A 16782-nucleotide genomic window follows, 5' to 3' on the forward strand; every position below is an offset into this window, starting at 1 on the left:
CGGAGGCTATGACGCGCTATATGTAGCGGACAGACCGCTTTAGCGGCTGTTGCTGGAGGCAGCCTTACTCGCACTGTCGCCGTTACCGTAAATTCACTCTTACTCAAATATAATAAACAATACTATTTATTTAGATCATTTCTTATCCTTCCCCAACCGGTCCCCTCTTACTCGCACTGTCGCCGTTACCGTCAATTCATCCTATTGCGCGTCATCGTTGACCCTTCTCTAAAACCCACCATCAAAATCACCTTCGTTATCTCTTATCCTTCATTCCCCACGTTTCCACCGTCCCCTATATATTACTCGCACACCGTCGCTACTGCCGTCAATCTATCCTCTTACGTTGTCCTGACCCCTCTCTAAGATCGTAACGATAGGCTATAGGCTAATAAAGAGTATATGCAATATAATGTTAGCTCGAACTATATGATAGTAAAGAGTATGATATCAATATTAACATGTGCTATATGCTAATAAAGAGTAAAGTCACATGATGTCAATATAATGCTAGGATGATTTCATTAATGAGAACATATCTGTCGAGGACCATAATTAGGGATACCCCCAACACTCCTAATCTCAGCTGGTAACCCCCATCAGCACAAAGCTGCAAAGGCCTGATGGGCGTGATTCCGGTCAAGGCTCCGTCCACACGAGGGACACGATCTCGTCTCGCCCGAGCCCAGCCTCGGGCAGGAACAGTAGACCAAGGCAGATTCACGCCTCGCCCGAGGGTCTCCTCAAGCAACGGACGCACCTTCGACTCGCCCGAAGCCTAGCTCGGGCAGGCTTCGCGGAGAAGCAACCTTGGCCGGATCGCTACGCCAACCGACCGTATCGCAGGAGCATTCAATGCAAGGATCGTCTGACACCTTATCCTGACGCACGCTCTTCAGTCGACAGAGCCGAAGTGACCGCAGTCACTTCGCCGCTCCACTGGCCGACCTGACAGGAAAACAGCGCCGCCTGCGCTGCTCCGACTGCTGTGCCACCCGTCAGGGTGAGGCTGACGGCCGCCAAGATCGGCCTCAGGTGCCATAGGAAGCTCCGCCTCGCCTGACCCCTAAGCTCGGACTCAGCCTCGACCTCGGACGACGGTCTCCGCCTCGCCCGACCCCTGAGCTCGGACTCAGACTCGACCTCAGACGACGGTCTCCGCCTCGCCCGACCCCAGGGCTCGGACTCAGCCTCGACCTCGGACGACGGTCTCCGCCTCGCCCGACCCCTGAGCTCGGACTCAGCCTCGACCTCGGACGACGGTCTCCGCCTCGCCCGACCCCTGAGCTCGGACTCAGCCTCGACCTCGGAAGATGGACTCCGCCTCGCCCGACCCCCGGGGCTCGGACTCTACCTCGACCTCGGACGACGGTCTCCGCCTCGCCCGACCCCCGGGGCTCGGACTCAACCTCGACCTCGGACGACGGTCTCCGCCTCGCCCGACCCCTGGGGCTCAGACTCAACCTCGACCTCGGAGGAGCCTCCGCCTCGCCCGACCTCAGACGACGGTCTCCGCCTCGCCCGACCCCAGGGCTCGGACTCAGCCTCGACCTCGAACAACGGTCTCCGCCTCGCCCGACCCCAGGGCTCGGACTCAGCCTCGACCTCGGACGACGGTCTCCGCCTCGCCCGACCCCTGAGCTCGGACTCAGCCTCGACCTCGGAAGATGGACTCCGCCTCGCCCGACCCCCGGGGCTCGGACTCTACCTCGACCTCGGACGACGGTCTCCGCCTCGCCCGACCCCCGGGGCTCGGACTCAACCTCGACCTCGGACGACAATCTCCGCCTCGCCCGACCCCTGGGGCTCGGACTCAACCTCGACCTCGGAGGAGCCTCCGCCTCGCCCGACCTCGGACTCGGACCGACCATGTCACAAGGGCGCCATCATTACCCTACCCCTAGCTAGCTCAGGCTACGGGGAACAAGACCGGCGTCCCATCTGGCTCGCCCCGGTAAACAAGTGATGATGGCACCCCGCGTGCTCCATGACGACGGCGGCTCTCAGCCCCTTACGGAAGCAAGGAGACGTCAGCAAGGATCCGACAACCCCGACAGCTGTACTTCCACGGGGCTCAAGCGCTTCTTCGACGGCCACAACACCACATGAATAGGGCGCCAAAACCTCTCCGACAGCCACGGCGGCATGTACACAGGGATCTGGCTTCCCTCTGCTAGACACGTTAGCACATTGCTACACCCCCCGTTGTACACTTGGGCCCTCTCCTTACATCTATAAAAGGAAGGTCCAGGGCTCTCGTACGAGAAGGTGGCCGCGCGGGAGGACAGGCTGACACACGAGGCTCACGCTCTCTCTCTCTCCCACGTGAACGCTTGTAACCCCCTACTGCAAGCGCATCCGCCCTGGGCGCAGGACAACACGAGGCCGCAGTTTCCCCTTACTGTTTTCCCCCCTTGTGTTCCGTCTCGCGCCGACCCATCTGGGCTGGGACACGCAGCGACAATTTACTCGTCGGTCTAGGGACCCCCCGGGGTCGAAACGCCGACAGTTGGCGCGCCAGGTAGGGGCCTGCTGCGTGTTGACGAACAGCTTCCCGTCAAGCTCCAGATGGGAGTCTCCAACAACCTCTCCAACCCGGGACGGTGCTCCGTTTCGGGTGTCTTGAGTTCATGTCCCTCGACGGCAGCTACGACATGATACTCTTTCCTCTGTCGCGCGACAACGACAATGGCGGCCGTCAGCCCGCCCGCCGGCGGCGGAATCGACGACGTCTTCCCCGCGTGATGGAAGAGCAACATCCGGGTCTGTCCCGTCACCTTCCCCGCCGACGGAGGAGGAGGCGGGGCAGGCATGGCCAGGCAGGAGGCGGCACCTCGTCGGCTGTCGAGCGAGTCGACGGCGCCGGTGCCCCAACGGGGGACACGTCGGGCGTTGACCTTGCGTATAAGACGAAGACGAGCGTCGTTGAAAGGGAATTAGGCTTACACCTAGTTCCTAAATAATTTTGGTGGTTGAATTGCCCAACACAAATATTGGACTGACTAGTTTGCTCTAGTGTATAAGATGTACAGGTGCAAAAGGTTCACATCTAGCCAATAAAAAGATCAAGTATTGGATTCAATAAAGGAGCAAAGGGGCAACCGAGGGCACCCCTGGTCTGGCGCACCGGACTGTCCGGTGTGCCACCGGACAGTGAACAGTACCTGTCCGGTGCACCAGGGAACTCAGACTCAAACTCTTCACCCTCGGGATTTCTCGGAAGGCGGCGCGCTATAATTCACCGGACTGTCCGGTGTGCACCGGACATGTCCGGTGCTCCAAGGAAGCTCGGCCTCCTGAACTCGCCAGCCTCGGGTTTGCGCGGCAGCCGCTCCGCTATAATTCACCGGACTGTCCGGTGTGCACCGGACTGTCCGGTGTGCCAGCGGAGCAACGGCTCCCTGCGGCGCCAACGGCTCCCTGCGCTGCATTTAATGCGCGCGCAGCGCGCGCAGAAGGCAGAATCGCCCATACCGGTGCACCGGACATCAAACAGTGCATGTCCGGTGTACACCGGACATCCAGGCGGGGCCACATGTCAGAGCTCCAACGGTCAGAATCCAACGGCAACGATGACGTGGCAGGGGGCACCGGACTGTCCGGTGTGCACCGGACTGTCCGGTGCGCCATCGAACAGAGAGCTCCCAGCAACGGCCACATTTGGTGGTTGGGGCTATAAATACCCCAACCACCCCACATTCATAGCCATCCAAGTTTTCCAACTTCTAACCACTTACAAGAGCTAGGCATTCAATTCTAGACACATACAAAGAGATCAAATCCTCTCCAATTCCACTCAAGCCTTTAGTGACTAGCGAGAGAGATTTGCCGTGTTCTTTTGAGCTCTTGCGCTTGGATCGCATTCTTTCTTTCTCTTTTGCTCTTGTGATCAACACTCAATTGTAACCGAGGCAAGAGGCACCGATTGTGTGGTGGCCCTTGTGGGGAAGTTTTGTTCCCGGTTGATTGAGAAGAAGGAAAGCTCGCTCGGTCCGAGGGACCGTTTGAGAGAGGGAAGGGTTGAAAGAGACCCGGCCTTTGTGGCCTCCTCAACGGGGAGTAGGTTTGCAAGAACCGAACCTCGGTAAAACAAATCCACGTGTCACTCTCCTTATTTGCTTGCGATTTGTTTTGCGCCCTCTCTTGCGGACTCATTTATTATTACTAACGCTAACCCCGGCTTGTAGTTGTGATTATTTTTGTAAATTTCAGTTTCGCCCTATTCACCCCCCCTCTAGGCGACTATCAATTGGTATCAGAGCCCGGTGCTTCATTAGAGCCTAACCGCTCGAAGTGATGTCGGGAGATCACGCCAAGAAGGAGATGGAGACCGGCGACAAGCCCACTACAAGCCAAGGGAGCACCTCATCGGAAGAGTCCCGCACCAAGAAAAGGGAGAAGAAGAAGAACTCCTCCAAACGGAAGGAGAAAAGATCGCCCTCTTCTCACCACAAGGAGAAGAAGGAAAAATCTTCTTCTCACAAGCCGCATCGGAGTGGGGACAAGCACAAGAGGATGAGGAAGGTGGTCTACTACGAGACCGACACTTCATCGACATCCACCTCCGGCTCCGACGCGGCATCCGTCACTTCTAAACGCCAAGAGCGTAAGAAGTATAGTAAGATTCCCCTACGCTATCCTCGTGTTCCTAAACATACACCTCTACTTTCCGTCCCATTAGGTAAACCACCAACTTTTAATGGTGAAGATTATGCTATGTGGAGTAATTTAATGCGATTTCATCTAACCTCTCTCCACAAGAGTATATGGGATGTTGTTGAGTATGGTGTACAGGTACCATCTATAGGGGATGAGGACTATGACTCAGACGAAGTGGCCCAAATCGAGCACTTCAACTCCCAAGCCGCAACCATCCTCCTTGCCTCCCTAAGCAAGGAGGAATACAACAAAGTACAAGGGTTGAAGAACGCCAAAGAGATTTGGGATCTTCTCAAGACGGCGCACGAAGGTGATGAACTCACCAAGATCACCAAGCGGGAAACGATCGAGGGGGAGCTCGGTCGCTTCCGTCTTCGCCAAGGGGAGGAGCCACAAGACATGTACAACCGGCTCAAGACCTTGGTAAACCAAGTGCGCAACCTCGGGAGTACAAAGTGGGATGACCACGAAGTGGTTAAGGTTATTCTAAGAGCTCTTATTTTCCTTAACCCCACTCAAGTACAATTAATTCGTGGGAACCCTAGATATCCACTAATGACCCCCGAGGAAGTTATCGGGAATTTTGTGAGTTTTGAATGCATGATTAAGGGCTCCAAGAAGATCAACGAGCTTGACGAGCCTTCCACCTCCGAGGCGCAACCGGTGGCCTTCAAGGCAACGGAGGAGAAGAAGGAGGAGTCTACACCAAGTAGACAACCAATTGACGCCTCCAAGCTCGACAACGAGGAGATGGCCCTAATCATCAAAAGCTTTCGGCAAATTCTCAAGCAACGGAAGGGGAAGGACTACAAACCCCGTTCCAAGAAGGTTTGCTACAAGTGTGGTAAGCCCGGTCACTTTATTGCAAAATGTCCTATGTCTAGTGACAGTGACAGGGGCGACGACAAGAAGGGAAGAAGAAAGGAGAAGAAGAAGTATTACAAGAAGAAGGGCGGCGATGCCCATGTTTGTCGGGAGTGGGACTCCGACAAAAGCTCAAGCGACTCCTCCGACGACGAGGACGCCGCCAACATCACCGTCACCAAAGGCCTTCTCTTCCCCAACGTCGGCCACAAGTGTCTCATGGCCAAGGACGGCAAAAAGAAGGTAAAATCAAGGTCCTCCACTAAATATGAAACATCTAGTGATGAGGATGATGATAAAAATGAGGAGGATAACTTGCGCATCCTTTTTGCTAACCTTAACATGGAACAAAAGGAAAAATTAAATGAACTAATTAGTGCCATCCATGAAAAGGATGATCTCTTGGACTCCCAAGAGGACTTCCTAATCAAGGAGAATAAGAAACACGTTAAGGTTAAAAATGCTTATGCTCTAGAAGTAGAAAAATGTAACAAATTATCTAGTGAGCTAAGCATGTGCCATGACACTATTGCCAACCTTAGAAGTGAAAATGCTAAATTAATTGCTAAGGTAGATTCTCATGTTTGCATTGATCCTAGAAATGATAATGTTGATTTACTTGCTAGGATTGATGAGTTAAATGTTTCCATTGCTAGCCTTAGAAATGAGAATGAGAAACTAATTGCTAAGGCTAAGGATTTTGATGTTTGCAATGCTACTATTTCCGACCTTAGAACTAAAAATGATATGTTGCATGCTAAGGTTGTTGAACTAAAATCTTGCAAACCCTCTACATCTAATGTTGAGCATATTTCCATTTGTACTAGATGTAGAGATATTAATGTTGATGCTATCCATGATCACCTAGCCTTAATTAATAAACAAAATGATCACATAGCTCAACTAAATGCTAAGATTAGAGAGCATGACTTAGAAAATGAAAAATTTAAATTGGCTAGAAGCATGCTCTATAATGGGAGACGTCCTGGCATCAAGGATGGCATTGGCTTCCAAAGGGGAGACAATGTCAAACTTAATGCCCCACCTAAAAATTTGTCTAACTTTGTTAAGGGCAAGGCTCCCATGCCTCAGGATAACGAGGGTTACATTTTGTACCCTGCCGGTTATCCCGAGAGCAAAATTAGGAGAATTCACTCTAGGAAGTCTCACTCTGGCCCTAACCATGCTTTTATGTATAAGGGTGAGACATCTAGCTCTAGGCAACCAACCCGTGCCAAGTTGCCTAGAAAGAAAACTCCTAATGCATCAAATGATCATGCCATTTCATTTAAAACTTTTGATGCATCTTATGTACTTACTAGCAAATCCGGCAAGGTAGTTGCCAAATTTGTTGGGGGCAAGCACAAGGGTTCCAAAACTTGTGTTTGGGTACCCAAAGTTCTTGTATCTAATGTCAAAGGACCCAAAACAGTTTGGGTACCTAAAGTCAAGAACTAAATTTGTTTTGTAGGTTTATGCATCCGGGGGCTCAAGTTGGATACTCGACAGCGGGTGCACAAACCACATGACCGGGGAGAAAAGGATGTTCTCCTCATATGAGAAAAACAAAGATCCCCAACGAGCTATCACATTCGGGGATGGAAATCAAGGGTTGGTCAAAGGTTTGGGTAAAATTGCTATTTCACCTGACCATTCCATTTCCAATGTTTTTCTTGTTGATTCATTAGATTACAACTTGCTTTCTGTTTCCCAATTATGTCAAATGGGCTACAACTGTCTTTTTACCGATATAGGTGTCACTGTCTTTAGAAGAAGTGATGATTCAATAGCATTTAAGGGTGTGTTAGAGGGTCAGCTATACTTAGTAGATTTTGATAGAGCTGAGCTCAACACATGTTTAATTGCTAAGACTAACATGGGTTGGCTCTGGCATCGCCGACTAGCCCATGTTGGGATGAAGAATCTTCATAAGCTTCTAAAGGGAGAGCACATTTTAGGACTAACCAATGTTCATTTTGAGAAAGACAGGATTTGTAGCGCATGCCAAGCAGGGAAGCAAGTTGGCACTCATCATCCACACAAGAACATAATGACGACTGACAGGCCACTGGAGCTCCTACACATGGATCTATTCGGCCCGATCGCTTACATAAGCATCGGCGGGAGTAAGTACTGTCTAGTTATTGTGGATGATTATTCTCGCTTCACTTGGGTATTCTTTTTACAGGAAAAATCTCAAACCCAAGAGACCTTAAAGGGATTCTTGAGACGAGCTCAAAATGAGTTCGGCTTAAGGATCAAGAAAATAAGAAGCGACAATGGGACGGAGTTCAAGAACTCTCAAATTGAAAGCTTCCTTGAGGAGGAGGGCATCAAGCATGAGTTCTCTTCTCCCTACACGCCACAACAAAACGGTGTAGTGGAGAGGAAGAATCGAACTCTATTGGACATGGCAAGAACCATGCTTGATGAGTACAAGACACCGGACCGGTTTTGGGCCGAAGCGGTCAATACCGCCTGCTACGCCATCAACCGGTTATATCTTCACCGAATCCTCAAGAAGACATCATATGAACTCCTAACCGGTAAAAAGCCCAACATTTCATATTTTAGAGTTTTTGGTAGCAAATGCTTCATTCTTATTAAAAGAGGTAGAAAATCTAAATTTGCTCCTAAAACTGTAGAAGGCTTTTTACTTGGTTATGACTCAAACACAAGGGCATATAGGGTCTTTAACAAGTCCACTGGACTAGTTGAAATCTCTTGTGACGTTGTGTTTGATGAAACTAACGGCTCTCAAGTAGAGCAAGTTGATCTTGATGAGATAGGTGAAGAACAGGCTCCATGCATCGCGCTAAGGAACATGTCCATCGGGGATGTGTGTCCTAAGGAATCCGAAGAGCCTCCAAGTACACAAGATCAACCATCCTCCTCCATGCAAGCATCTCCACCAACTCAAAATGAGGATGAGGCTCAAAATGATGAAGAGCAAAATCAAGAAGACGAGCCACCTCAAGATGATAGCAATGATCAAGGGGGAGATACAAATGATCAAGAAAAGGAGGATGAGGAAGAACCAAGACCGCCACACCCAAGAGTCCACCAAGCAATCCAACGAGATCACCCCGTCGACACCATCCTCGGCGACATTCATAAGGGGGTAACTACTCGATCTCGGGTTGCTCATTTTTGTGAACATTACTCTTTTGTTTCCTCCATTGAGCCACACAGGGTAGAGGAAGCTCTCCAAGATTCGGATTGGGTGGTGGCGATGCAAGAGGAGCTCAACAATTTCACGAGGAACGAGGTATGGCATTTAGTTCCACGTCCTAACCAAAATGTTGTAGGAACCAAATGGGTCTTCCGCAACAAGCAAGATGAGCATGGTGTGGTGACAAGGAACAAAGCTCGACTCGTGGCCAAAGGGTATTCACAAGTCGAAGGTTTGGATTTTGGTGAAACCTATGCACCCGTAGCTAGGCTTGAGTCAATTCGCATATTATTGGCCTATGCTACTTACCATGGCTTTAAGCTCTATCAAATGGACGTGAAAAGTGCCTTCCTCAATGGACCGATCAAGGAAGAAGTCTATGTTGAGCAACCTCCCGGCTTTGAAGACAGTGAGTATCCTAATCATGTCTATAGGCTCTCTAAGGCGCTTTATGGGCTCAAGCAAGCCCCAAGAGCATGGTATGAATGCCTTAGAGATTTCCTTATTGCTAATGGCTTCAAAGTCGGCAAGGCCGATCCTACACTCTTTACTAAAACTCTTGAAAATGACTTGTTTGTATGCCAAATTTATGTTGATGATATTATATTTGGGTCTACTAACGAGTCTACATGTGAAGAGTTTAGTAGGATCATGACACAGAAATTCGAGATGTCGATGATGGGGGAGTTGAAGTATTTTCTAGGATTCCAAGTCAAGCAACTCCAAGAGGGCACCTTCATTAGCCAAACGAAGTACACTCAAGACATTCTTGCTAAGTTTGGGATGAAGGATGCCAAACCCATCAAGACACCCATGGGAACTAATGGGCATCTCGACCTCGACACGGGAGGTAAGTCCGTGGATCAAAAGGTATACCGGTCAATGATTGGTTCATTGCTTTATTTATGTGCATCTCGACCGGACATTATGCTTTCCGTTTGCATGTGTGCAAGATTCCAATCCGACCCTAAGGAATCACACCTTACGGCCGTAAAACGAATCTTGAGATATTTGGCTTATACCCCTAAGTTTGGGCTTTGGTACCCTCGGGGATCCACATTTGATTTACTTGGTTATTCGGATGCCGATTGGGCGGGGTGCAAAATCAATAGGAAGAGCACATCGGGGACTTGCCAGTTCTTGGGAAGATCCTTGGTGTCTTGGGCTTCAAAGAAGCAAAATTCGGTCGCTCTTTCCACCGCCGAAGCCGAGTACATTGCCGCAGGACATTGTTGCGCGCAATTGCTTTGGATGAGGCAAACCCTGCGGGACTACGGTTACAAATTAACCAAAGTCCCTTTGCTATGTGATAATGAGAGTGCAATTAAAATGGCCGACAATCCCGTCGAGCATAGCCGCACTAAGCACATAGCCATTCGGTATCATTTTCTTAGGGATCACCAACAAAAGGGGGATATCGAGATTTCTTACATTAATACTAAAGATCAATTAGCCGATATCTTTACCAAGCCACTTGATGAACAATCTTTTACCAGACTTAGGCATGAGCTCAATATTCTTGATTCTAGAAATTTCTTTTGCTAAGCTTGCACACATAGCTCATTTGAATATCTTTGATCATATCTCTTTTATATGCTATGACTAATGTGTTTTCAAGTCTATTTCAAACCAAGTCATAGGTATATTGAAAGGGAATTGGAGTCTTCGGCGAAGAAAAAGGCTTCCACTCCGTAACTCATACTTCGCCATCACTCCGAGCAACTCTCTCTTCCTTGGGGAGAAATGAGCATCAAAGAAAAGGACTTCATCCTTCGAGGAGAGAGCAAAAGCTCAAAAGCAAAAGGACCGGATTTCGTCTTTGGTATAATCTTAACTCATTTACTTATGACCAAAGGGGAAGAACTTACTTCAAGAGCTCTAATGATTCCGTTTTTGGCGATTCATGCCAAAAAGGGGGAGAAATGAGCCCAAAGCAAAGGACCGCACCACCACCACCACCAAATTCAAAAACTTAGTGCTTTCCAAAAGTCTTTATCATTTGGTATCCTATTATGTTCAAAAGGGGGAGAAAGTAGTATTTCAAAAATGGTATATCAAAACCCTCTTGAACACTAAGAGGTGGATCTCTTTTAGGGGGAGTTTTGTTTAGTCAAAGGAAAAGCATTTGAAACAGGGGGAGGAAATTTCAAATCTTGAAAATGCTTTTGCAAACTCTTATTTATTTACCTTTGACTATTTGCAAAAGATCTATGAAAAGGATTTACAAAAGGTTTTGCAAAAACAAAACAAGTGGTGCAAACGTGGTCCAAAATGTTATATAAGAAAGAAACATTCCTTGCATATCTTGTAAGTAGTTATATTGGCTCAATTCCAAGTAACCTTTTCACTTACATTATGCAAACTAGTTCAATTATGCACTTCTACATTTGCTTTGGTTTGTGTTGGCATCAATCACCAAAAAGGGGGAGATTGAAAGGGAATTAGGCTTACACCTAGTTCCTAAATAATTTTGGTGGTTGAATTGCCCAACACAAATATTGGACTGACTAGTTTGCTCTAGTGTATAAGATGTACAGGTGCAAAAGGTTCACATCTAGCCAATAAAAAGATCAAGTATTGGATTCAATAAAGGAGCAAAGGGGCAACCGAGGGCACCCCTGGTCTGGCGCACCGGACTGTCCGGTGTGCCACCGGACAGTGAACAGTACCTGTCCGGTGCACCAGGGAACTCAGACTCAAACTCTTCACCCTCGGGATTTCTCGGAAGGCGGCGCGCTATAATTCACCGGACTGTCCGGTGTGCACCGGACATGTCCGGTGCTCCAAGGAAGCTCGGCCTCCTGAACTCGCCAGCCTCGGGTTTGCGCGGCAGCCGCTCCGCTATAATTCACCGGACTGTCCGGTGTGCACCGGACTGTCCGGTGTGCCAGCGGAGCAACGGCTCCCTGCGGCGCCAACGGCTCCCTGCGCTGCATTTAATGCGCGCGCAGCGCGCGCAGAAGGCAGAATCGCCCATACCGGTGCACCGGACATCAAACAGTGCATGTCCGGTGTACACCGGACATCCAGGCGGGGCCACATGTCAGAGCTCCAACGGTCAGAATCCAACGGCAACGATGACGTGGCAGGGGGCACCGGACTGTCCGGTGTGCACCGGACTGTCCGGTGCGCCATCGAACAGAGAGCTCCCAGCAACGGCCACATTTGGTGGTTGGGGCTATAAATACCCCAACCACCCCACATTCATAGCCATCCAAGTTTTCCAACTTCTAACCACTTACAAGAGCTAGGCATTCAATTCTAGACACATACAAAGAGATCAAATCCTCTCCAATTCCACTCAAGCCTTTAGTGACTAGCGAGAGAGATTTGCCGTGTTCTTTTGAGCTCTTGCGCTTGGATCGCATTCTTTCTTTCTCTTTTGCTCTTGTGATCAACACTCAATTGTAACCGAGGCAAGAGGCACCGATTGTGTGGTGGCCCTTGTGGGGAAGTTTTGTTCCCGGTTGATTGAGAAGAAGGAAAGCTCGCTCGGTCCGAGGGACCGTTTGAGAGAGGGAAGGGTTGAAAGAGACCCGGCCTTTGTGGCCTCCTCAACGGGGAGTAGGTTTGCAAGAACCGAACCTCGGTAAAACAAATCCACGTGTCACTCTCCTTATTTGCTTGCGATTTGTTTTGCGCCCTCTCTTGCGGACTCATTTATTATTACTAACGCTAACCCCGGCTTGTAGTTGTGATTATTTTTGTAAATTTCAGTTTCGCCCTATTCACCCCCCCTCTAGGCGACTATCAGTCGTTTCCCCGCAACACGCCAACCCCAAGCAGACGGATGACGCCAGCACACTCGCGAAGGACTTGCTGGGCGTTAGTCTCGTACTCGAGATAACAGTGCAGTCCGTCCCCGACGCGACTTCGTCACCATCCGTCGATCAAGAGGTACCGTTCGTTTCCCGTTCTATGCCTTTTAGATTTAGCCTCGACCCACCAAGCGACCCTGAGAGCACCTAGAGGGGGGGGGGGGGTGAATAGGTGATCCTGTAAAACTTGAAACTTAATGCCACAAAACTTGATTAGGAGTTAGCACAAGAATGCCAAGTGGCTAGAGAAGAGTCTTTGCAAGACACGATAACCACAAGAAGATCAATCACAGATAGACACAGTGGTTTATCCTGTGGTTCGGCCAAGTTCAAAACTTGCCTAGTCCACGTTGTGGCGTCCCAACGGACGAGGGTTGCAATCAACCCCTCTCAAGCGGTCCAAAGACCCACTTGAATACCACGATGTTTTGCTTTGCTTTACTATATCCCGTTTGCGAGGAATCTCCACAACTTGGAGCCTCTCGCCCTTACACTTTGATGTTCACAAAGAAGCACGGAGTAAGGGAGGGATGAGCAACGCACACAAGACACGAAATCAGAGTACCAACACGCACACAAGTCGCAACAAGAGCTCACAACACAACTCAGCGAGTTCACAACTCAAATGGAGCTCTAATTGCTATCTGTCGGCGTTTCGAACCCGGGGGGTCCCTGGACCGACGAGTAAATTGTCGCTGCGTGCCCCAGCCCAGATGGGTCGGCGCGAGACGGAGCGCGAAGGGGGGAAGAAGCCGGAGGGAGACAGGCATACAAAGGGGAAACCTGCGGCCTTCGTGTTTGTCCCGCGCCCTGTAACACCCTGAATTTGGGGGTATAAAATTTCTTTGCTCATATTCACAAATTCAGGTGTTACTCCTCTCTTCACACCTCTCCCAATCTCCTCTTTCTCTTTTCTATAGAATAAGAGTGGCTATTTTTATGGGTAATTATAATCTAGTAGGCTAAACTCCAAGGGAGTATGAATTGTGGCATCATGTTAAACCTTAAACTTTACTTTTTGTTTGATGCATATGCTTGAGGTTACTAATTTGAATTTGTGACATGTTTGGAATTGAATCAAATGGAGTAAATAAAAAGAAAAGGGAAATCAATTGCTAAAATAAAAGAAAAAGACAAAGTGGCCCATACCCCCCTGCCCCCTCGGCCTTTCGGCCCAACCAGCCCAACCCGCGCGCGCACGCCTCCCCCCTCCTCTCTCTGTCCTGGCGGGCCCACCCGTCAGCGTGTCCGCTTTCTCAGCGCATGCGCCCGCTCCCTCGCTCTCTCTGCTCGCGGGCCCCGGCTGTCAGCTTCCTCGTCCCCGCGTAACCGCCGCCCGAGCTGCGCGTGCCGCGGTCTCCGCGCCCACGTCGCGCGTGAAGCTCGCAACTGCCCCGCCCTCGGCCACTTGAGCCCAGGGCCTCGCTCACCCTCTCCCCCGCCTCATTTGCGCACCTGTAGAACCTCTTTTCCACCTCCCCCACGCTGCGCGCACGCCAGAGCGCCGCCGCCATTAACCGCCGACGTCGGAGCCCCGCCGTGCCCTCTACCACGTTGAGCTTCGCCTCGACGTCCGCAACCTGGGACACGCCCCAATTTCTCCTCTCCCTCCCTAAATTCCTCTGCCCGCGCTCACTCGCCGTCCTCCGTGCAGCCGCAGTGGTCCGCCACCGTCAACCCGGGCCGTCGCCGAGCCTTCGCCGCCACCGAGAGGTCCCTGGGGTTCGCCTTGAGGTAAGGAACCTCCCCTGCCCTCTCCCTTCCCTTCTATTGCTCCCTGCTGCGCTTAATTCCTCGCCGGAGTCGATTAGCGCCGCCGCCGAGCCATTCCGCCGTGGGCCGCCCCCTCCGGTGCCCCTATCACGACCTAGCCCCCGCCAGTAAGTTCCCCGCGCCTTCCCCAACCTCCCAGGCCATCCCGGTCACCCTAAGACCCGCGGAGCCCCCGCGCCCCTCATCTCCGGCGAGCTCCCCCGCCGCGGGTGCGGCCGCCGCCGCCTCTGCTGGCTGGAGAAGGGGACCGAAGCCAGCCGCCCAATCCCCACCGTCCATCTCAGATCGGACGGCCCTATTTTAAATAGCCCAAGCCTAATCCTGGCCGTCCGCCTGGAATCCGACGGCCCAGGGTCGCCCCCTCACGCCCGCGCCCGCTCTGCCCGCCCGACCCCGCCTGTCAGCCGCCCACGCCCGCTCTGCCCGCCCGGCCCCGCCTGTCAGCCGCTCGCGCCTCCGCGCGCTCGCGCGCCTGCCCGCCGATCTAATCCTGAGCGTTGATCCGGGATCCAACGACCGTAGGAGCCCGATACCCCTTCGCCCGCGCAAACTTCTTAAAGAGACCCCCGGTTTTCTGCAAATTAACCCGCCGTCCCTGGAACTTCGCAGTTAGGTCCTCGGACCTTTTATTTAATCCAGAATAGGTATTTAAAGAGTATTTTAATCCCTAATTTTGTAAAATTCATAACTTTGTCATATGAACTCCAAATTAGGTGCTTCAAATTGCAAAATGTTCATAATATTTTTATTTACCTGTTTAAACAATGTTTCCCTGCTGTTTTTATGTCCCAATTAATAGTTGATCATTAGTGTAAAAGTAATGTTATTGGAACCCTAATTGAAATAAAGTAAAGATAGTAGACTTTAATAAAAGTTGGAGCACTTAAGTTTATATACCTAACACCATGTAATGATTTAACCCCACCACTAAACTAACTTTATCTGAACAATATGATAGTGACATAGACCTGGTTAGTGGATAATGAATCACTTTGTATAGTCATCTACCCTAGACCTAGGGAACACCAGATTGTCAATCCTTTTCTATTGTGAACTTGTGATCTCTCTGCTGCACATGTTTGGTATATTGTTTGTTTATTATTTCCCAAGTGCATAGAATGAATGATTACTTTGCGTAGACAACGGGCAGTCTGTGTTTCTCGAGGAAGTTGCAGAAGAAGTCCATGAGCAGTAGCTTGGTGAAGGCAAGTGTCCTCTGACCCATTATGTCCTATCTATTTATAATTCACTGTCCCACACTACTTAATTGAAACCTAAGGATTGACTAGCTTTCTATTTACCTCGTCCTTGATTTACCTTTTGGGTTACTATGGTTAGCTACATGCTAGCGCTTTATTTTAATCAATGAACATGATGAGATACAATGATGATACTATGCTTTTATTTTGGATATGATGATATACTTATGGCATTTAAGGGGACTCGGGCTGTTTCCCGAGTACCTCTCCGTAAGGACCTGTTCGTTGAGAGACCACCCGGGATAACAGTGCAACCATGAGGGTGAAATGAGATGCCCTTAGCTAATTAATTAGAGGAACTAGAGGTGTAGTTGCTTCGCCGTCGTGCCGTCAATGGGGTCCAGGCACAGTGCTTGCTCTGCCGAGACTGAGTGCCGAGGTTCTTTCGTTTTTGCTTTTTGGTTAGTCACTCTCCTGCGGGGAGGGGTACTGTGTTTATCAAACTGGAGAAACCTAATGGGCGGCTATGACCTCTAGGGAATCTTTGTAAAAGCTACGTAGTGATACCCTGCCGGACCACCTAGGAAGTGATCAATGGGGATTAGCTTTCCCCGGGCAAAACGGGAATCACGGCTCATGGGTAAAGTGTGCGACCTCTGCAGAGGGTAGTGAAACTGATATATCAGCCGTGCTCACGGTTAAGAGCAGCCTTGGGATCCTCTTTGATTAGAGATACTCCGGATACACCTCAGGTGATGACTTTAAGGATGATGGTTAATGTTGGTGACTTTAATTATGTATTCTAGTGTTTCCTCTCCGAGGAGGTACTTTTTGGGATTATAACTTGGGTTTTATGATAAAATCTGGCTTCTACTAACAATAAATACCTGACCAACTAAAAGCAACTGCTTGAGCCTAACCCCACATACAAGCTAGTCCACTTCAGCCAAACGGGGCATTTGCTGAGTACGTTGATGTGTACTCACCCTTGCTTTACCACAAAACACCAGGTTGTCCACATTGCAACCACTGCTCAGGAGAAGGTGAAGCCGTGGAAGGAGACTTCCAGGAGTTCCAAGACTACGACGAGTTCTAGGTGTGGGTTGGCGGCGAACCCCCAGTCAGCTGCCTGTGAAGGCCTTATCTTTACTGCGTTTCGCTTAGCACTTTGATTTATCCGTTAAGTTGATGACTATGTGGATGTCCCTGACTCTGTGATGTAATAAGTTAATACTCTTTTATGTTATTATTCGAGCACTATGCGATGATGTTCATTTATGTAATCGCTTTGTACGTG

Source organism: Zea mays, chromosome 2 (assembly GCF_902167145.1).
Source record: "Zea mays cultivar B73 chromosome 2, Zm-B73-REFERENCE-NAM-5.0, whole genome shotgun sequence".
NCBI classification, from domain to species: domain Eukaryota; kingdom Viridiplantae; phylum Streptophyta; class Magnoliopsida; order Poales; family Poaceae; genus Zea; species Zea mays.